At 37.7% G+C, this 23,373-nt stretch overlaps 1 long non-coding RNA gene across 3 annotated transcripts in view; it reads right to left on the bottom strand.

Annotated features, from left to right (window-relative positions):
- Nucleotides 1-7,505: 7,505 nt before the first annotated feature.
- The window catches only part of LOC137076177 (uncharacterized), a 57,303-nt gene continuing 41,435 nt past the window's right edge, over nucleotides 7,506-23,373 (bottom strand). For 2 of the 3 annotated variants that reach the window (XR_010905225.1, XR_010905223.1), the window contains 2 exons: nucleotides 18,565-18,675; nucleotides 12,028-12,468 (listed from right to left, as the gene is read on the bottom strand). This is a non-coding gene — a long non-coding RNA (uncharacterized lncRNA). Of the gene's footprint in view, nucleotides 7,720-12,027; nucleotides 12,469-18,564; nucleotides 18,676-23,373 lie in introns of those variants that run through there. The other variant, XR_010905224.1, reaches the window with a different exon arrangement.

Genomic DNA, 23,373 nt, shown 5'->3' with positions numbered 1-23,373 from the left:
AATTCCTCTGAAAGATTCAAATGAGATTATGGTTGGGATTTATCATCAATCAAAACTATCACTTAGCCCAAAGATAGAGAGATTCTGCTGAATGAATAATGAATAATATGAAGATCGATAGACAGAGAGACAGACAGATAGATTGCTTCTGCTGGCTGACTGACTGACTGACTGACTGACTGAATGAATGAATGAATGAATGAATGAATGAATGAATGAATGAATGAATGAATGAATGAATGAATGAATGAGAGGCAGGTAGGAAGACAGACAGACTATGAGGATTGAATGAATGAATGAATGAATGAATGAATGAGTCAGGTAGGCAGATAAACAGACTATGCGGATTGAATGAATGAATTGAATGAATAAATGAATGAATGAATTAGACAGGTAGGCAGATAGACAGACTATGCGGATTGAATGAATGAATGAATGAATTAGGCAGGTAGGCAGATAGACAGACTATGCGGATTGAATGAACGAACGAACGAACGAACGAACGAACGAACGAACGAACGAACGAACGAACGAACGAACGAACGAATTACAAACAGATAGACTATATTTCCAAAAGTTCTGGGACACCTGCCTTTGCATGCACATGAACTTTAATGACAATAACAGCTTCAATTCTTCTGGGGAAGGCTTTCCACAAGGTTTAAAAGTGTTTATGGGATTTTTTGACCATTCTTCTAGAAGTGCATTTGTGTGCTCAGGCACTGATGTTGGACGAGAAGGCCTGGCTCAGAGTCTCCACTCTAATTCATCCCAAAGGTGATCTGTCGGGTTGAGGTCAGGACTCTGTGCAGGCCAGTCAAGTTCCTCCACACCAAACTCGCTCATCCATGTCTTTATGGACCTTGCTTTGTGCACGGGTGCACGGCCATGTTGGAACAGGAAGGGGTCATCCCCCAACTGTTCCCACAAAGTTGGGAGTATGAAATTGTCCAATAGGTCTTGGTATCCTGAAGCATCATTAGTTAATTTCACTGGAACTAAGGGGCCAGGGCCAAGCCCAACCACTGAAAAACAACCCCACACCATAATCCCCCTTCACCAAACTTTACACTTGGCACAGTGCAGTCAGACAAGTACCGTTCTACTGGCAACTGCCAAACTCAGACTCATCCATCAGATTACCAGACAGAGAAGCGTGATTCATCACTCCAGAGAACATTTCTCCACTGTTGTAGTCTGTTTTGCATTGCAGTGGTGATGTAAGGTTTGGATGCAGCTGCTCGGCCATGGAAACCCATTCCATGAAGTTCTCTACACACTGTTCTTGAGCTAATCTGAAGATCATATGAAGTTTGGAGGTCTGTAGCTATTGACTCTGCAGAAAGTTTCCGACTTTTGTGCACTGTGTGCCTCAGCATGTTCAGTGATTTTTATGTGGTCTACCTCTTCGTGGCTGAGTTGCTGTTGTTCCCAATTGCTTCCATTTTGTTATAATACCACTTACAGTTGACCGTGAAATATTCAGTAGTGAGGAAATTTCACAAATTGATTTATTGCACAGGTGACAACCTATCACGGTACCACGCTTGAATTCACTGAGCTCATGAGAGCGACCCATTCTATCACAAATGTTTGTAAAGCATCTGACGTGCTTGATTTTATACACCTGTTACTATGGAAGTGATTGAACACCTGAAATTAAAGATTTGGAGGGGTGTCGTGATAGATAGATAGATAGATAGATAGATAGATAGATAGATAGATAGATAGATAGATAGATAGATAGATAGATAGATAGATAGATAGATAGATAGATAGATAGATAGATAGATAGATAGATAGATAGATAGATAGACAGACAGACAGACAGACAGACAGAAAGACAGACAGACTGCCAGACAGATAGACAGACAGACAGATAGACAGACAGACAGACAGACAGATAGACTGCCAGACAGACAGACAGATAGATAGACAGACAGATAGACAGACAGATAGACAGATAGATAGATAGATAGATAGATAGATAGATAGATAGATAGATAGATAGATAGATAGATAGATAGATAGATAGATAGATAGATAGATAGATAGATAGATAGATAGATAGATAGATAGATAGATAGATAGATAGACAGACGGACAGACAGACAGATAGACTGCCAGACAGACAGACAGACAGATAGACAGACAGATAGACAGACAGATAGACAGATAGATAGACAGACAGACAGATAGACTGCCAGATAGACTGCCAGACAGACAGACAGACAGACAGACAGACAGACAGAGTATCATAAAGCAGTAATTTTTAATTTCCAATTCTTGTATCTCCATGAGAGCTTGTTTTGAATCTGTATGTATTAAAAGGTAAACACAGCAGCTCCAAAACAAAAAATAGTATTTCAGTCATATTTTGATACAGCTAAAATCAATATTCAACCTTGCACTACACACTAAATCTTTGACAGATCTATCTGGAGGATTCTAAGAGCATTTATGTGGTTTTATCTTATATATCTGACTTGCTGCACCCCTTTTTCTGCACCATTTACTATAGACATGAATGACATCTCTAGTCATGTGGGTTGTTGGTGGGAGGTGTGATTACTTTTCTAAGCGAATGATTTTAGCCTGACAGACTATTAACATGAGCAACTTACACTGAAGGAGGGAACGGAGCCATAGACCAGAATATGGTCTGGAGAGCAACCACCCAGAACGCCCAGCAACGGCAAAGCAGGCATATACAGTCTAGCATAGCAAGTCTTGCACTGGGAAAGCACCACTAATTTTGTTTTTAAAATCGAGTTGCATAAATATTATTTATTTATTACATTTATCTTTCATGTGTCTCTTGGAACTTTTCCATTTATAAGAGTTTTTATCTCTATTTAGAGTGTTTTTTTTATCTACTGGAGAGCTCTGCCTCAATGTTGACTCTCCCTGCTAAGATGAATTTGACTTTGATAGCTTTTATTCTCTCTTATCCAAGCAATGACCTTTTTCCTTAATCCGTTCCATGACACAAGATATGAATTTCAATATCAGTCCTATTATGTTTTGCTTCATTAATGCATTTGCCTTGGATAACCGCAAAAACGTTTTTTAATGGCTTCACACAGATTTGCTGCGAAACTAACTTCCATCTACTGATGTGACAGAATATGAGAGAGAGAGAGAGAGAGAGAGAGAGAGAGAGAGAGAGAGAGAGAGAGAGAGAGAGAGAGAGAGAGAGAGAGAGAGAGAGAGAGAGAGAGAGAGAGAGAGAGAGAGAGAGTGGGAGAGACTGAGAGAGAGAGAGAGAGAGAGAGAGAGAGAGAGAGAGAGAGAGAGGAGAGAGAGAGAGAGAGAGAGAGAGAGAGAGAGAGAGAGAGAGAGAGAGAGAGAGAGAGAGAGAGAGAGAATAAACAAACATTAAAACAGTACTTTTACACACTTCTCAAAAGTACTTATTACTTTATTATTATTACACGGCTCTGTGAAATACTTGATTCTGATTGGTCAATCACGCATTCCAGCGGTATGTTATTTTGAGGTAACAACCGCTCATCCGGGTACTACGAGTCATCTTGACCGGTACTACTTCTATGCTTAACGCTGGCGCCATCTTGTAGCTGTTAAATACTTAAACAGCCATGGCTACAAAAGGAAGACTTCAAGGCGGGTTTCCTTTATAAAGTTTTAAATATGGATATTTTTCTTACACCCGTGTGGAGCACGTTATTTGACGGAGAGCTGCATTTTTTATGGCCTTCAAAAACAGATAACGTTACAACTACTGCTGGGAATAACGTTAATCTGGACTTTTTAAATATAACTCCGATTGTATTTGTCTAAAAGAAGAATGTCATATACACCTATAATGACTTGAGGGTGAGTAAATCATAGGTTTGGTTTCATTTTTGGGTAAACTAACCCTTTCAGCATTCATTTCTACAGCTTTTCTTAAACTTCTGCGGGAACCAATCGAAGACCGGCTTATCCACCTGGTGTACGCTATTGACGGGTTTAACACTATGACTGATAAAGAAACGATGGGCTGCTGCCCGTTGATTGAACGTGGTCTGAATGGTTGAACGACTATCCAATTGCATACAGAATCATTCGAATAATGCTCGTTTATCACGCCTCTTCTGCAGTAGAAAATACAGAGCAAACTCCCCAGACTAATGTTCAATTTTAAATTGAGCTTGGTCTGGTGATAAGTAAAAAAAAAAGGCCATATTGTGAAATATTATTACAAGTTAAAAAAACTGTTGTATTTGAATACATTTTAAATGTAATTTATTACTGTGATGCAAAGCTGATTTTTCTGTACTCATTCTAATATACTGATTTTGTGCTCAAGAAATAATAATAATAATAACAACAACTACTACTACTACTAAGACCTTGTATTTATATTGAGCATGCACCACAAACCCAAAGTACTACAAAAGCAATGTAAAAAATGCAATATAATTTACAAACATACAAAGAATACAAAATATAATCAAATATACAAAATATAAATATAAATACAACATTTTTATCAATGTTTAAAATATTTGATCTGCTTTATATTTATATGGAAACCGCTCAAAGTTCAAAGAAACAGCATTTATTTGAAACAGATTCTTTTGTAACAATATAAAAATCTTTACTGTCACTTTCACGTTCAAATTAATTAATCTTTGCTGAATAAAAATATAAATTTGTTTAAAAAATAAATAAAAAACTCACTGAACCCACATTTTTGAACAGAAGTGTATAACAGATAGTTAGAAATAAGCATGTGCCTGGTCAAAAATCAAAAAAATATCCCTAGATATGTTTGATGTAGAGTAGTTTAATGTAGTTTTCAATGAATCGCCATCATGGTCAGGCTGAGATTTACCAAATGTGCGTGGCTTGCTTTTTTCCTTTGTAAAATCCTTCGTAAAAGTTCATAAAACTGTTCAACTCACAAAAGTGGAAAATCAATTACAAAAAACAGGCTCATTTTAACACTGAATTATGCCAATACACATAAAACAGCACTAGTCAAAAGCTTTCATTAGTCAAAGTGAGCAAAATTCTGTAAAATTCCCATCTGTAGGGAAGACCTAAGCACCCATGATGCTCTCTTCACTTGAACTTTTCTTTTCTGATAACTCTTTTTGAGATTTCTATTCTGAGAAAAGGGTGTCAGTGCAGGTAAATATCATTGTTTTATGATGAGTTTTGCCACGCTAACTGAGTCTGCAACAAGAGATTTAAAACGGATCTCTGTTACAGAAGGTCAGCTCATCTCTCAGCCTGCTGTAATCAGCTGCTGGGATGATAGGGCCTCTGTGGTTTATTTGCGATGCATGGTACAATTAGTCATGTTGACGATTATGTACGGTGTGTTCTTAGGGACATTAACTTGAAATGGATTAAATTATAGCCCTGCGTGGTTTTAATGTAATAGGGAGGAGATCGATACAGGTCTTAATTGCAGCAGGAGTAAATATCTGCCTGCTATGTGGCTTTATTTCTATTTAGAGATTCAATATGAGCCAAAGACCACATGCCGCTTTACCCATTTTCTTTTTGTTTATCATTATATCACGGGGTACGTATCTGAAATACTTCTTTTGTGCAATTAAATTTTAATGGATATTTTAATCGTGCTATATCACATTATAAGATTTCCAATTAAGGTCTAAAATTGCACAACACTGATAGCCTGACGTGATCATACTCAAGTCTAGTCAGAATATCTGACTAGACTAGAGTCTGAAACTGCTCTATTGGGCTGTGATTATGGGGCGTGTTTCAACTGAACCAGACCTCAACTGGATAGACCTACAACCAATCAGAGCAGTGGAGTGACACTTAACGTTAGTTGTCAAATGTCAAGAGAACTCAACTGCACTGTGTTGCCAAGTCTGCTTTTCCCCCCGGGTTGTTTTCCATGTCCGAGGGTTAAAGAGACCTCAATTATGTGATATCTAGACCCAGGAATGTGAATTTTAGCAGGCAACCTTGCCAAAATAACACACATTTTACCCCCCAAACTCTGGAGAGTTTTTTCTGGAGAACCCCAGCGAGGATCTATTGAGCTTATTTTGGGCTAGTAGTCGGCAGGTTTTGTTGTAAAAACTTGGCAACCCTGTTTGCACGCACGCTGGAATAAACAATCTTTGCCGGTGTTGTAAAAAATTTTTTTAAGGATACACAGAGTACTTACCCAACATGATCCTCATTTCTGAGAGAAATAGTGAAGGCAAATGCATATACAAACAAGTTCTCCATTTAGGATTAGAATAAATTCAACCCAAGCCCCTTTGATGACGTGCATGATTACGTTACTGTTGATCATCTGTCCATTATCGTCTAAAGCCCGCCCTGATGATTTCATTGGTCCGAAAAGTTTCTGTTCGGGCATAATTACTCCTCTACGGATCAAGTCCAGACTGAACTAATGTTGTGGGTGGGGCTGAATTCGGCTAGCATCCAGGCTACAACACTAGGAGAGTTTACATGGAGCACTGTAATCGGTTTAAAAGTCCAATCCAAATGAAAATGCTCCATATAAACATGCATGAAATCAATCAGAATAAAAATGCCCAAACTGAATTAAATTGTAATCGGTTTGAGAGGGGTGGGATAAACCTTCTCATGAACTGATCAAACGAAAAATTTAACCATGTAACCGACCTGACCCGATTACTTTTCAGTGTGCGTCCTTATATGACGTGATACAGCGCTTCACCACTGAATGCGCGCTGCGCTCACACGCAGGCTATAATGTTGAGAGGAAAGTTAATTTTTCTGAGGGGTAAACTTTTTATTTCGTAAGAAGTTATGAAGATAATGCTGGCATAATTACACAGACATAGCCCGGGCTACACCCTAACAGCGTTTGTCCCAGGCACTTTTTACTTCAACAGCGCCTGACAGAAGATTTTTTTGGGTGAGATGAGATGATTACACTTAACAACAAATAAATAGCTTTTATAAAACTGTATAAGTCCTGATGGCCATTGAGAGTTGCTATGGCATCCGTAAACACATTCCAGCTGCTGGAGAGGACAGAGTCGACATGATGCGTCAGACAAACTGCTCTGTGATGTTTGCGATTGAAAGTCAGCACATGTAAACCCCAGATTGGTTTAGATAACGTCTCATGTAAACAGTCCACTGAATCTTTCAATCGGAATTATTTTAATCGGAATGACAAAAAAGTGTGCATGTAAACAGGGGTACTGAGCTTACATAAAATCAGCAGTGCTGCCACAAATCAATGCCAAACCGCAGTAAATGAGAAGAATTTCTGCAGCAAACTCTATCTCTATCTATTTTTTTCCCTTTCAATATTTTTGACTAAAAAAGGGGGTTTGAATAAAATGTTGGAAATAGTGTTGTTTGCCAAATTATTTAAAGGATTTCTAATCCTGTAGAAAACACTGAAGTACTCCAGCAATATTTGTGCTTGCAGGGTTAAATTAATTTACAGTTCAACCTCCCCCCGCATCTTTCCTAACCTTGTTGTTTCTCTGTCTAGTGCACTCTCTTCCAAAGGCAAGGTGAATCCATCCCGCTGCACAGCATGAGGCTCTGACGACACCTGCGTGAGGGGCCTGCTAATGGGCCTCCGCCATCTCTGTCTTACCCAGAGGAAGTCCAGTCCACGGAGCCGAGAAAACCGCAGGGCAGGCAAGGGATGAGTACTGCGGTGAGTGGGAGGTTATCAATCAACCTTGCCGGCACGTTCTCTCTGCGCCTGGGCGGAGAACACACCTCGGGGTTCTACAAAGAAAGCCAGAGAAGGAAATAATTGATCTCACATAATATATTACGTCCAGATCTAGCATTGATTTGCCAAGGTTGAAATAAAATGTAAATTCAGAGATGCAAGATGTGTTGTTTTGACCTTCCATATGTAGGCAGACCTTAGCTGTTCTGAAACCTGTGAGCTGCCAAACTAGACAGGGTATTAAGGCATCACAAAGGTGGTTTCAAATGGTAGGCTTATGCTGCCTTCTGAGATACTTTTTTTTTTTTTATACCAAAATCAAGGGCAGCATCATATGTATTCTTCATGAATAAAGCAATGCCAGAATGGACTGCAACAAGCTCATTGAAAATAGTTCAGCCTAACAGAAAAAAATATATATTTTGCCAAATATCTTTTATGCTTATAAGAATACTGACATGACAAGTTCCTGCATACACTGCAAAGAATGTTTTGTCAGTTAAGAATGCAGAATGTAGAAATAGTTCTTCAATACCATGATATTTTATCAAAATTGATCCAATAAACGTTTTGCGAAGAAAAACTACCAATCAAATTTTCAGTTAGATTTTTAAATAAGAAATGAAGTTAATACTTTTATTTGCATTCAACTGATCAAAAATAACAATAAAGAAATGCATAATCCGGGTGTGACAGTAACTTTTTTGCTCACCAGCCCCTGTGGCTAGTGGTTTGGTTGACAAAAGTTACTAGCCACTCAGCATTTCTGCGGTCCACAATTTTGCTGTTTGGAAATTACATTTTATATTATTAAAGTTGACTTTGGCATGCTTAAATTACTTGAATTTGAGTCATTTTACTTTGTTTAAAATATTTAAAACCTTTTAAACTTTCAAATGCAGAGTGACAAATACTCAAATCAAGAGTACATTGTATATCAGCTCAGCTGGTATGTGCAGGGGGGCAAGGGGTGGGCAATATGAGCATAGGCTAATATGAGAAATTTAATATGATATGAGTTATTTTTATATATTTTTTGAACAAAGCAAATTACAAAAAAACTTAAAATAAAAAAATAAAAAAACATTTTTCAGATACAGTAGATTTATTTAATATGTATACATTTAAATATCATCTGTAGTTGTTTGATTAACATTAATGAATAGAATTCCTATTAATGATAGGAGGGAGATGATTCGATGTGGCGACCACTGAAGGGAACAGCCGAAAGAAAAAGAAGAAGAATGACAGACAGGTATTTAATGGCTGCTGAATGCATGGATGTAATATCCTGATACATATCGAGTTATTGCCCACCTATTTACGTACACTTAAGACATAACCGACTGTGTTCACGTGAGATATTCCACACGATGGGCATTTGACATCTGTGTGCGCGTGTATTTGACTATTCAGACGCAAGGAGAACTGATCATGCGTGCGACAGAGAGAGAACGCTTGTGTTGTGTGTCATTCAGTGCGATTCCGCCAATCCAGCCTTCACTAACTGCAAGTTAATCTACAAAGAATTGTAATTTTGTGATACGACAGTCTTGGCATTTAATTTGACTGTAGGCTAAAATTATATTCAACCTGCTAAAGTGGCTAGAGAGTGGGTGCCTTACCCCGACAGCCGAAATCTACCCGCATTTGGCAGGCATTAATGTAAAGCCCTGCGTATAATGTTACAAAAGATTTCTATTTTGAGGTTGATTGATCTTGAGCAGGAAATCATCATAATTAGAATGATTTCTGAAGGAACATTTGACACTGAAGACTGGAGTAATGATGCTGAAAATTCAGCTTTGGGTTAGGGTTATAATAACATCACTTGAAAAAAAAAGCATTTTAAAATTAATTTAAACAGAAACCATTTATTTTAAATTGTAAAAATATTTTTTACAATATTACTTGAATTTCAGCCTTGTTGAGTAGAGATTTGTTTAAAAAATATTGAAACATCTTACAGATTATTACAGATCGTTTTTTTTATATTATTTGTAATCTATCTCTTCCAGAAAACAGATAAAACATTGGACAAACTGTAACAACAGCAACACTATTGGCTATTTTAAAAGTTTATCCAATCCAATCCAAACCTCCTCTTTCACAAAGGAATACATGAACAGTGAACACAGAAGAAAAAACTCACTCATCGAGCAGTTTTTATGTTAACAAGGGCCTGCATTCAAAATTTCACAGTGAACGTTTCAAATCAGTCACTTATGAAGGATCATTTCAGTTAACATGCTGCCTTAGAAGGACAACAGCAAGGCAGCTCAGGTTCTGAAAAAGAGCTAAATGGACTGAACTGAAGTCATTTATTGCGAGTGTATTCATTCGGCTCCAGGCTGGAGGTGCACATTTGCATTGGCAGAGCCCCTAAGGGGGAATGGCAGGAAAGAGGAAGGTGAGCTTTGGCATCCTGTGTCTCTGGCATACAAGAGCTCCTTTCTGCTGGGTCAGCCTCTGCCTCAGCCTTTGAACAAACAACACACTGCCCCTGCGAATGCTGTCCACCCCTCTATACAGCCATATATAATAGAGGGCCCTCCCTGCCAGCCAAAGAGAAGAAACAAGAGAGAAATGACCCCTGTTCTTCTAAGATAGCGCTGAATCCCACTGCACTGACAGCTAAGTCAGGGATGTTTAAATGCACAGTTGCACAACAAAAGCAAAGGACAAAATGAAGGTCATGGTAAAACCGAGAGCAAACGTCAAGTCAGGTGCAAGGCACGCTGGGGCACAATGCCATGCCTGGAGCAAATTTGCTTGCCTCTTTGAATATGTAATTAACTACAACTGAAATGAGCATGCATAAAATAAATAAATAAATAAATATAAAGAGCAATTCAGCAGGAATTGAAAACTGTTGTAAGGAAGCAGATGAAATGGGCTTAGAAAGGCAGAATAATTTAATACCTGATATATTTCATGTGGTTGAATACTGCTTCCAGCGTATTTTTCTATAGACATAAAAAAAAAAAATCATGCATTTGCAGTAAATAATAATATTTTAAAAATATGTATTGTTTATATTTTAGGTTCCCAGATCTCAATCGATGAATGGAGAGACTATCTCATGTTTTTCCGTGGGTGCTCGAGCGCCTATAGATGCCCATGCCAACTTACCAAATCTATAACATTACAAATAATACAAATACTGTATATTAAGACATCATTTTTTACTAAAAGAGGACCTTATGGAAGACATTATTACTGCAATATTTGTATTGTAAAGCTGCAGAGAAGCAATGTGCATTGTGAAAAGTGCTTTATAAATAAAACATCTTGCATGACATGCAAAAAGTAAAAAGAAAAATCTCAGATCGATTGCTCCTCGAGGCAAACTGGATCCCCATGAGGAGATGAACTCTCTTGTTTGTTTCTAGACTCTAGACGTTTTGAATATTGCAAATGTAACCACTAGTTGCTAGGCAACAATAAATCTCATACATCCCAAAATTACCAAACTTCAGTTTATTCCTCACAGAAAGATGTTGCATACTTAGTCTGTTATGATGTTTTTGGAGCTTGACAGCTGTGATGATATGAACCCATCAAGCAATTTTGTGTTTAAAAGACGTATAATGGCCGCTCAAACACAGCCCTGATGTCTAAACAAGGTCAAATTTGGGCTGTTAGTGAGCATTTAACAGACATCTAACCACAGCCCAAGTATAGATTAATCATCTAAAACATGAACATGTCAAAGAAATTGAACCCTTGTGAAACACCTTGTGATCACTGCTGACTTTGCTTACATGATGGAATCATACATCTCGCAAGTTACTTTGGCAAAAAAAACAACATGTAATCAAATTCAAGGTTATTTTGGCTAGAAGGTGGTTACCATAGCCAGATTATATAAACAGCTCGGTTCTATAGCTAACCGAGACAGTGAAATGATGGCTTTTGTTTGCTGGGAACTGTCATTGTGAGCAAAACAACCATGTCAAGAAAAGGAAAAAATCTTCTTAACTGTTTCATGGACAATTATGCGTTTGAAACTTCAGTTATTTCAATACAATTTGAAAGAATAAATAATGTTTAAGTTGACTTTAAGTTGTTTAAAAAATGCAATACCATATAATTTTCCCTTCATTGGTTTCTGAGATTAGAATACAAGTGACTTTCTGGGCTGCCCTTTAAGAAGAAACAAGTGTCAAATATACACAATATCTATTGCAAGCCTCATCACAAAGTGTCTGACAGTCTTGATAGTCTTTTAAGTTAACAGGGCGTTTGTTGTCTAAGCAATAAACTGAATGCAAAAAAGTTATAAGTTACAGTTACAGTCATTAGTCCAATTGGTTAGAAAAATAATAGCTAACATTTTCTGAACAAGTTGCGTAGTTTTATTCAAATCCATAGCACAAATGTTACAGGATGAGCCGAAGTTTCACATCCATAAGAGATAAATATAAAGTGTGAGGGAACAGCAAGCTGATGTTCACACTGAGATCCTGAAGTACTGACAGAACACTTGACCTTGAAGTACACGATTGTCCTTGACCGAAGTTTGTTGGAGGCCTTTCAAGAGGCAGCTCACTTGATTGTGCTTCAGATGTTATATAACAGTGCAATTTAGTGCAGACGTCTGATTTTCGGTCCCCCGTTAGCACTACAGCATGACAGCAGACAGTGCCACTGGGTATACTGTCATGCTTCGATAACATTTAATAGCATTAGTGTGTTGATAAGTTGATAAAACAACTCCTGGCTTCTCCTGGCCTGGTGGGTGGAACTCAATGAGAATCTAATGTGACTCATAACAGATGCGTTTCTGAATTGCACAAAACCTGCCCAGGTCCAAAAAAAGAAAAAGAGAAAAAAGAAAATATATTTAGTATACAAAAAAATGAAGCCTATTTAAGGACATTACAGATTTTTGCATTATGATATTATCACAGCAATTAAGGACATTATCCCCAAACATTCTCATTACTAGAGTTTTATCATTCCATTGTTGTCAAGGGTGATTCTTATTATAGTCTTACAAAGATTTGAATTAATAATAAATTAAAAGCAGTCTAAAGGCTCAGTAGCAACTCATAATGTAATAACTGCACATAATGTAACAAGTATTACATTATTAATGTTCATAATGTAAATGTAATAATTAACTCAAAACAAAATCTTGAGCAGCAATAACAATTTTTGGAACAATTGTAATAGATTTTTTAAAACATAATTTTTTTTTATTCCATTACAGTACATTTTAAAGGGGTCATATAATGGTACATGCACTTTTACAAGCTGATTTTATGGAAATGTGAGTTGGCAGTGCCTGTACACAACCATCCTATAATGATAAAAATCCATCCAGTGTTTTTTTCTAAATCTTCTTATGTTTTCTCCTGTCTCAAATCAAGCTGTTTGACCGTGTGATGTCACACTGTCGGACGCCCCTCCCACGACTGTTGATAGACAGCAGCGTTTCACCTCAGACCGGCCCTTAGCGAGCTGTCATAGTCCGCCATTGTTGATACGTTGGAGCACAATGGCGTCTAAGCGATTGTGGCGTTCTGTTCTTGGGTATAATAATGAACACAGCAGTCATTCTGATGTTCCTAAATCCGAACCGCTGAAGACGCAGTGGCTAAGTTTGGTTTTCTTTAATGCTTTTACGTTTGCGAGAACCGCGAAGCATTTCTCACCAGGCCGCTTTATAACCGCGGGTCAGTATAAAGCAGGTTTTTCTAAGAAGCTGCTCCTGAATGGAGGATCTGTACCAACTCTTCGTGTTCCTGCTGCCCCTCCAGAAGAAGTGAGTGTAGTTTGAAACGCTTCACGATGAATGCGGCTAAAGTGGGTAAGTTAAATTACGGCATGCTTTCTATATATATGACGTTCTCAAAATTATTCATAATCCCACGTTTATAATGAACAACGTGTTATGGTTATTGTGTTACTACAAACTGTGTACGCTGGTTTAAAAGTTAACATGGATGTGGTAACACTAAGCTTTATTATGTAGATGGTTTATAACGGTGTCTGTTACTGTAAAAAAAAAAAAAAAAAACAGTGTTGTAACAGTCATTACAATGCATAGATAACGTTATGGATCACTGACATTACGTTAACCAACCATTCAGAAACGTCCTGTATAGCCTTAATTGTTGAATTTCGTTGGAGCCGTCATCTTGTCCCAGGTCTGACTCTGGTTCAAATTGAAACGGTTGCACAGATGTGTCCTCAGAGCTCCCGTCACCTTTCTTACACCTCTACTGTTGTCAAGGGCAACAGCTAAACATGCCGGCTCACAGAACAGAGGGGCGGGGTCATTATCATTTAAAGCCGTATGCACTGAAATGGCTTGGTGAAAACGCAGCTGTTTTTGACCAGGTAAAATAAGTGTTTTCTTACAATACTAATGATAATTTTTAATTAAAGTATATTACAAAGTTTTCATTTAGACACTAAAGAATCATATTAACTTGTACAAAAATGGCATTATATGACCCCTTTAAAAATCTAAATCCAGTCTTAACCCGCCTATTAAATTCACCAGATTACTGATACAAATATTTTACTCCATCTATAAAACATAATATAATATTCCAATTATTATATATATACAGTCCCTGACAAAAGTCTTGTCGCTTATCTATTTTCTAGAAATACCTGATATTAACCTGACTTTTAATTATTTAGAAATAGCTCGTATGAAAAGCTAAAACCCTCCCAAATGATGTTTAATGCACTGAAATAAATAATTTTCACAGAAAAAATATTTATCATTTAATCAAGACAGAAAGGTCAAATTTTGGCAAGACAAAAGTTTTGTCGCCTATACAGAAATTGAACAAATCTACTGCAAATACAAAAATATGTCAGCAAATTAAGTTGTGGTGCTGTGAGATCCAAATTTAATATCTTGTATGACTTCCATGAGCTTGAAGGACTGCATCCATGCGGTTTGGCAAGGATTCATACAATTTATTGATGAAGTCATCAGGAATAGCTAAGAAAGCAGTCTTGCATGCCTCCCAGAGTTCATCAATATTCTTTGGTTTCGTCTTCCATGCGTCCTCTTTCATCCTACCCCACATATGCTCAATGATGTTTATGTCTGGTGACTGGGCTGGCCAATCCTGGAGCATCTTGATCTTCTTCGCCTTGAGGAACTTTGATGTGGAGATGGAAGTATGCGATGGAGCATCGTCCTGCAGCAGAATTTGGCCTCGTTTATGGTTGGGAATATAAGAGGTAGCTAAGATTTCTTGGTATTTTAGACTATTGATGTTGCCTTCCACCCTGCAGATCTCTCCCACACCCCCATACTGGATGTAACCCCAGACCATGATTTTTCCACCACCAAATTTCACTGTTTTCTGGGTGAATCTCGGATCCATTCGGGCACCAGTAGGTCTCCTGCAATATTTGCGGCGACTGTGGTGTAATTCAACAGAAGATTCATCTGAAATATCCACCTTCTGCCACTTTTCCTGCGTCCATCCTTTTAGCAGGCCATTTCGAGACAGAATCCGACAAACTTTTCTGGTTGACACAGGGACTTCAGGTGACCAGGTCTCGTGGAGCTCTGCTGCAGTGGAAAATGGGCTGGCCTTGGATTTTCGAGCCAACAAACGGTCCTCTTGAGTAGTTGTCTTGCGGGATCTGCCTGACCTGGGCTTGTCAAAAACGTCTCCAGTCTCTTCAAATCTTTTTTTTATCCTCTGTACTTGACGCTGAGACACATTGAAGGTGTCTGCCACATCAGCAGTGGATCTGGTCTTCAGCCTCTTGATAATCAAAACTTTAGTCTCAGGGTGAATCTTAGGCATGTTTGCAGAGGTCTAGTTGCAGTTGATGTGAAGGTCTAGTGTACTGGGGTTCTTTTTATACACACTTGAGAACTAATTGATCCATTATTAGTCACAGGTGAAGCTCAAATGACAAGGTGACAACACTAATGTCTTTGCAAAAATTGACTCAATGGGCTTTACCAAGCTGTGAATATTAGAATACTTTTTGAAAGTTTAGTTTTTCACTGAAACATTATCACAAAAGCTGGTGGGATTAAAATGAGCCATTTCTTGTAAAAAAAATCTTCATTAGAATTATATTTCAGCGGCACTTTAGGTCAATTTGTACACAAGCGACAAGACTTTTGTCAGGGACTGTATATATATATATATATAGTATATACTGTATATAGAAGTGTCATGAGATTCACTCATACGAACTGATATCAACTATATATCAAAGAGGTTTATCAGTTTTTGGTCAAGAGTCCAACACTCTGTAAAGTCTCCTCCAGCCACCTCAACTTTACTGCACATGCCTACATTTTCATAATTTAATATAAGCAGAGAGATATATGAACCTTTTATTTTATCTGCTTCAAGAAAGAAAACTTCCTGGATGTAGCAAACATCAAACACAACTCAAGTCTGAACAAAGCAGAAGACAGGACAATTTAGAACTAACAAACACCAGTAAATACTAAAAGCGCATTAAGTTACAACAATAATGCTCACATTCGCACTCACGTGTGCTCAACTTGCAGCCTCGCACACACACACACACACACACATTCTCTCACACTCACAGACGCACTCACATCGCACACACACACACACGCTGTAAATGTTAAAATAATGGGTGCATTTTTTTTATTACTCTTTTTTTTTGTGATTCGCCTCCCTCCGCCATTATATAAGAAAAAAGCGTATATGACGAATGACGTCAGCAAAACGTCAGTAGGCTATAATCGATTATGGTCTATTACTGTATCGATGCAGTGCAATGATTCATTTCAACACGCCTAGTAATATGTCTTATATACAGGTCCTTCTCAAAAAATTTGCATATGTGATAAAAGTTCATTATTTTCCATAATGTAATGATAAAAATTTAACTTTCATATATTTTAGATTCATTGCACACCAACTGAAATATTTCAGGTCTTTTATTATTTTAATACTGATGATTTTGGCATACAGCTCATGAAAACCCAAAATTCCTATCTCAAAGTATTAGCATATCATGAAAAGGTACTCTAAACAAGCTATTAACCTAATCATCTGAATCAACTAATTAACTCTAAACACCAGCAAAAGATTCCTGAGGTTTTTAAAAACTCCCAGCCTGGTTCATTACTCAAAACCGCAATCATGGGTAAGACTGCCGACCCGACCCTGTCCAGAAGGCCATCATTGACACCCTCAAGCGAGAGGGTAAGACACAGAAAGAAATTTCTGAACGAATAGGCTGTTCCCAGAGTGCTGTATCAAGGCACCTCAGTGGGAAGTCTGTGGGAAGGAAAAAGTGTGGCAAAAAAAACGCTGCACAACGAGAAGAGGTGACCAGACCATGAGGAAGATTGGGGAGAAGGACCGATTCCAGACCTTGGGGGACCTGCGGAAGCAGTGGACTGAGTCTGGAGTAGAAACATCCAGAGCCACCGTGCACAGGCGTGGGCTACAGGTGCCGCATTCCCAGGTGCAAGCAGCACTGGACTGTTGCTCAAATTTTGCATGTTATTCGGAAATCAAGGTGCCAGAGTCTGGAGGAAGACTGGGGATAAGGAAATGCCAAAATGCCTGAAGTCCAGTGTCAAGTACCCACAGTCAGTGATGGTCTGGGGTGCCATGTCAGCTGCTTGTGTTGGTCCACTGTGTTTTATCAAGGGCAGGGTCAATGCAGCTAGCTATCAGGAGATTTTGGAGCACTTCATGCTTCCATCTGCTGAAAAGTTTTATGGAGATTAAGATTTCGTTTTTTAGCACGACCTGGCACCTGCTCACAGTGCCAAAACCACTGGTAAATGGTTTACTGACCATGGTATTACTGTGCTCAATTGGCCTGCCAACTCTCCTGACCTGAACCCCATAGAGAATCTGTGGGATATTGTGAAGAGAAAGTTGAGAGACGCAAGACCCAACACTCTGGATGAGCTTAAGGCCGCTATCGAAGCATCCTGGGCCTCGATAACACCTCAGCAGTGCCACAGGCTGATCGCCTCCATGCCACGCCGCATTGAAGCAGTCATTTCTGCAAAAGGATTCCCGACCAGGTATTGAGTGCATAGCTGAACATAATTATTTGAAGGTTGACTTTTTTTGTATTAAAAACACTGTTCTTTTATGGGTCGGATGAAATTTGCTAATTTTTTTGAGATAGGAATTTTGGGTTTTCATGAGCTGTATGCCAAAATCATCAGTATTAAAAAAAAAAAAAAAATGAAATATTTCAGTTGGTGTGCAATGAATCTAAAATATATGAAAGTTTAATTTTTACCATTACATTTTGGAAAATAATGAACTTTTATCACATATGCTAATTTATTGAGAAGGACCTGTACTCACAGCATTGTACTGGTATATGTAAAGGCAGTAGCAAGTTCATTATAATAATTTATACTATATTATATTATATTATATTATATTATATTATATTATATTATATTATATATATATATATATATATATATATATATATATATATATATATATATATATATATATATATATATATATAGTATATACTGTATGTCATGAGATTCACTCATACTAACTGAGAAAATGTAGTAATTAAATAATAAGTAGTAATATAAATAATAATAAGTGTAAATGTAATAAAAACCTATTTTCCACTTAGTAATGAAATTATACTGTGTCTGATGTTGGTCAATACAAAGATAAAAAAAAAGTAAAATACGACGGAACATACAATAGGAAATACAGTGCAATCCTTCTCATTTGTCACTCAAGCATATCTTTGAAGTGTCGTTTTAGACATCTTATAAAGTGCATTTGCTCAACCCTTCCTGCTGTTTGCCCATCATGCTGATGAGAGCGTACAGCAGAAGGAACAGACAGCTCTTTGAAAGATGCTGACAGTATAACAGAGCCAAATAAAGACAGACATACGGATCAAAACTCAATTACCTTCAAAGACGAGAGAGGCATGTTTGCAGGTGAGACCCATCACACATTCCAGTTTTTCGTTGCTTCATGTTGAAGTGGAGTTCTCTGACTCCTACTGATGACGGATCATAGCTTTAAATAGACAGAGAAAAGGTTGAGTGTCAGTCATCAAATATTCTTTTTTCATCACTGGGGATTCAAAAACATAACGAATACCTTTCAAAAATCGACAAAAAAACAGAATGAGAAACCGTAGAACTTCAAACCTCATTGACACTCTCCAGTTTTAACCAGACTTAACACTGTAAAAATCTCAAAATGACTTTAAAGTTGTTTAATATATGCTTACATCTTATTGTGCATGATTCATCTGTGCTGTGCACATTATTCCAAAAAAGCAACGCTTGTAATCTTTTGTCAAAGTAACTTCTGCTTTGTTTGGTTTTATTTAAGCCCTGTGTGCCTTTACGTTTCAGTTCATTGTCATTGTTATGTTGTGTTGTGTTGATTATTTTGTTCTTGAGTATTTGAATTTGGTTTTGAATAAAGACTGCTGCACTTAGATCCTCCTCCAGAAATGAAGCCAAGCCACGCTAACCCTGCGTCCCAATTCGCATACTATCTCTACTAAATAGTATTTGAAAATAGAATTAGTATGTCCCAAATCGTAGTATGTTTAAAAGATTATTCCAAAGATACCCGGATGGTTTACTATTTCCGGTCCAAATTCGAAGTATGGATCGTTGAGCACTCTAACGGCTGATATTGCCCACAACCCATTGCGAGTTGGATGAGGATTCGATTAGAACTACAAACGCGGATAAAAAGCGTTAAAAACTACAAACATGACAGATGTGCGAGTCCTATGGTTAAGAAAGAAGTTTAGATAAAGGGGTTTGAGTGACCAACTATCAATATTTAACATGTCAAAAATATATTTATTTAGTGTTGTCCACATTATATTTCACCTGCAGCAGCATTGTGAACTTTTGTAATGACACGTTTGGCCATTAACTTTTAAATGCATCATTATATTTCAACTGCATGAGGAGAGTCTGTGCATTAAAGACCCACGAATGGCAGATCAACGTGCGGCTACATTTCTCTCCGATACGGTAGGAGATTAAACTGAATGTGGAGGATTTGAACTGTGACGAATCTGACGATGCCTTACAGGGCAGATAAACGGTGACGGGATGCTCTTAACTAAGCGACAGAATCTGTTATAGATGGCGAAGTTGTATGTCCCGAAGCTTGCATACTTTTCTGCGATACACTCAAAAGTATATACTTTTTCATCACAAAAAAAGTACATACTTTTAGGACGTAGTATAAGTAGGCGAATTGGGACGCAGCATAAGTTTCTAGTATGCCTAAGACCTTTAGCTGTTTTAGTTGTGTTTCATTGGGGTTGGAGCTAAACTCTGCAGGACAGTGGCCCTCCAAAAGAAAGGATTGGACACCATTGGGCAGCCATTGCTATATAATAATATGCTATATAATGCTATACAATGCTATACAATATATAGCATTATATACGCTCACTCGAGCCTCGAGCCAGAGTGACTGGGTGTTAGGTGTATTGCTCAAGGGCACCTCAGTCGTGGGTATTGAGGGTGCTGTTCATTCAGGTTACAAGTCTGACTCTCTAACCATTATGTCACCTTTGCCCTAATAAAACACTAAAATGAAAAAGCAGAATATAGACTCACAAAATGGAAGGACTCTCTTTACCGGACTCTCTTCACTCTGTGTTTACTGTATGGGCGTTACTGATGTGATATCATTTCGCTGAGCTATCACCCACAGCAAGTGTATATTATAGGGGCGCTTGAGTTAAAAAGTATTTTGTCTCTCAGAAAGTAAGCTAATAGCACTTCAGCATCATGAGGAATCGGGCCTTTCTCGCACGTATCATGCTGTTTGACAGCCCTGCTGTGTCTGAGCTCTATATATGTGACATATGCTGGCAGTTTCGTCTCTCCCACCTTCTCTGTCAGCCCTCCCAGGCGCATCACTACAACTATTTCTGCATGCCATCTGCTAATTTGTTCACTATTCCCTGAGAGACTCTGACAATACGATTCCGTTTTCTTTCCCAGCTGAGTCTGTTCAATGTTCCCGTGTTGTTTTTAATTAGGCACACAGAACGCTGCTAAAGTGAAGGACTGAAACGCATTGACATGCTGTGTGGCATTAATCTGCATCCAGTTTAAGAAGAGTGTAAAGGCATGTCAACTTAGTCATAGACGGAGACACCTTCTTTCTACCCACTCATCTTATTTCATTATTTTACACCTCTTCTGCTTGAGGGAGCACATTAGTTAAATGAATATTTCACCCAAAAATGAAAATGTCATCATTCCCAAAAACCTGTATGACATTCTTATGCAAAACAAAAAGTGTAATGAGAAACACAACAAGTTTTCAATATCCTCAACACTTTTCAGTAAAATGAAAGTAAATGAAGACTATAAAATGACAAGAACTCATCATATCATCAACTCATCAAGGTGCCCTAGAATGATTTGAAACAAAATGTTAAATTGTTCTTTAAAATGTAAATGGAGGGTTTGTGTCTTATTTAAGGACAAAAATGGCCCAGATACAGTTTTACAGGTCCATTTACAACCATAGAAATTGTCCCTAGGATGTAATGCTCTGTTTTTACCTTATTTGGAAGTGTCGTGAATATTAATGTTGAGCTCTGCTCTGATTGGTTGTTTCACTCCACTGCTGCTCAATGACAGCTAACACATCTATAACCATCAGTCATGGCAATGATTTTACAATGATAGCTTCTCAACTTTGAATCATGAACTGAACTGGGTAGCGTGTAAATATGTTGTTTACAGTAACGTTACAGTTTGACAGTACAGTACTGATTTAAAAGTCAATTTATTTAGCCAAACAAAGTAATGTAGAAGCCACTCAAAATAGTCAGTGTCATGTTTACTACTCATCCACTGCCAAATTATCATACTTCAGTTCTCAAAAATGTATATTTATTTAACAAATTGACTAGAATCCTTGTCAAATGACTATCGTTTCAACTTAGGTGATGGTGAAGAAGGTGACGTTAGCCACAAGGCTCGAGTGAGCGTTCTCTAAGCAACTAAACAGTAGTGGTAAACGTAGTTAGTTTCTGAGTTATGTGTTAATGATGAAATATAGTTTCATTTAGATTTCAATCCGTCAAAAGGGATCGACATACAGTACGTATCAGCTGTTGTATTTTAAGACAACACTGGCAGGAAATAATATTAACCTTTGTCATATTAACTGTTATGTGAGCTACTTGGAGTTTCCAATTGTTACTTTAGCATCTTGCATTCGATCTAGACAACACAGGGGATATTATCGTAATGTTATCTTACTAAGAAACTTTCAATTTAATCCAAAATGGGTTCGACAGTCAATAAGTGGATAAAATTACTACTTACTGCTTGCAGAAATACGGTTGAAATCGGCTCTTTCTTCAGTATCAGACGCTGAGCGAATCCTGCTATATTGCCCCAGGTAAAAAAAACTCTCCGTGGTGGGCTGAGCAAACGAACAACTTTGAATTACTTTGTCGCGGTATCCAATTATAAATAAACATCAACCATGACTGTTGACATTGTTTATCTGTGGGAAGGCTATGAAAAGTCATCATGTCCCCTGCACAGCCTTGAACATGACATTTGTGTCCATGATCTGCTGTTTTCGCTGCTTGTTTATCTGCTGAACTCCCGACGGCTGTGTAGTTCCGCCTGACAATGAACATGGGCTGACATGCAAATGTTAGCGGCGTACATTAAGGATCTCAGCGATTGCGTCACAGTTGGTGTTATGTTGAAAATAGCCTGTTTTTCCGTGGTATTTTTCACAAACAAGATTTACATATAAAGGAGGTGGCATTGATGTTTAAGACTGTGATGTCCATGTACTAACTCTATGTATGTGATGTCCATGTACTAACTCTATGTATGTGATATCTATGTACTAACTCTATGTATGTGATGTCCATGTACTAACTCTATGTATGTGATGTCCATGTACTAACTCTATGTATGTGATGTCCATGTACTAACTCTATGTATGTGATGTCTATGTACTAACTCTATGTATGTGATGTCCATGTACTAACTCTATGTATGTGATGTCCATGTACTAACTCTATGTATGTGATGTCCATGTACTAACTCTATGTATGTGATGTCCATGTACTAACTCTATGTATGTGATGTCCATGTACTAACTCTATGTATGTGATATCTATGTACTAACTCTATGTAGGTGATGTCTATGTACTAACTCTATGTAGGTGATGTCCATGTACTAACTCTATGTAGGTGATGTCCATGTACTAACTCTATGTATGTGATGTCCATGTACTAACTCTATGTATGTGATGTCCATGTACTAACTCTATGTATGTAATGTGTCCATGTACTAACTCTATGTATGTGATGTCCATGTACTAACTCTATGTATGTGATGTCCATGTACTAACTCTATGTATGTGATGTCCATGTACTAACTCTATGTATGTGATATCTATGTACTAACTCTATGTAGGTGATGTCTATGTACTAACTCTATGTATGTGATGTCCATGTACTAACTCTATGTATGTGATGTCTATGTACTAACTCTATGTATGTGATGTCTATGTACTACATGTATGTGATGTCTATGTACTACATGTATGTGATGTCTATGTACTAACTCTATGTATGTGATGTCCATGTACTAACTCTATGTATGTGATGTCTATGTACTAACTCTATGTATGTGATGTCTATGTACTAACTCTATGTATGTGATGTCCATGTACTACATGTATGT

The sequence above is a fragment of the Pseudorasbora parva genome, chromosome 5, assembly GCF_024679245.1.
Source record: "Pseudorasbora parva isolate DD20220531a chromosome 5, ASM2467924v1, whole genome shotgun sequence".
In the NCBI taxonomy this organism is placed as follows: Eukaryota; Metazoa; Chordata; class Actinopteri; order Cypriniformes; family Gobionidae; genus Pseudorasbora; species Pseudorasbora parva.
This window is presented reverse-complemented; position numbering and strand designations above follow the sequence as displayed.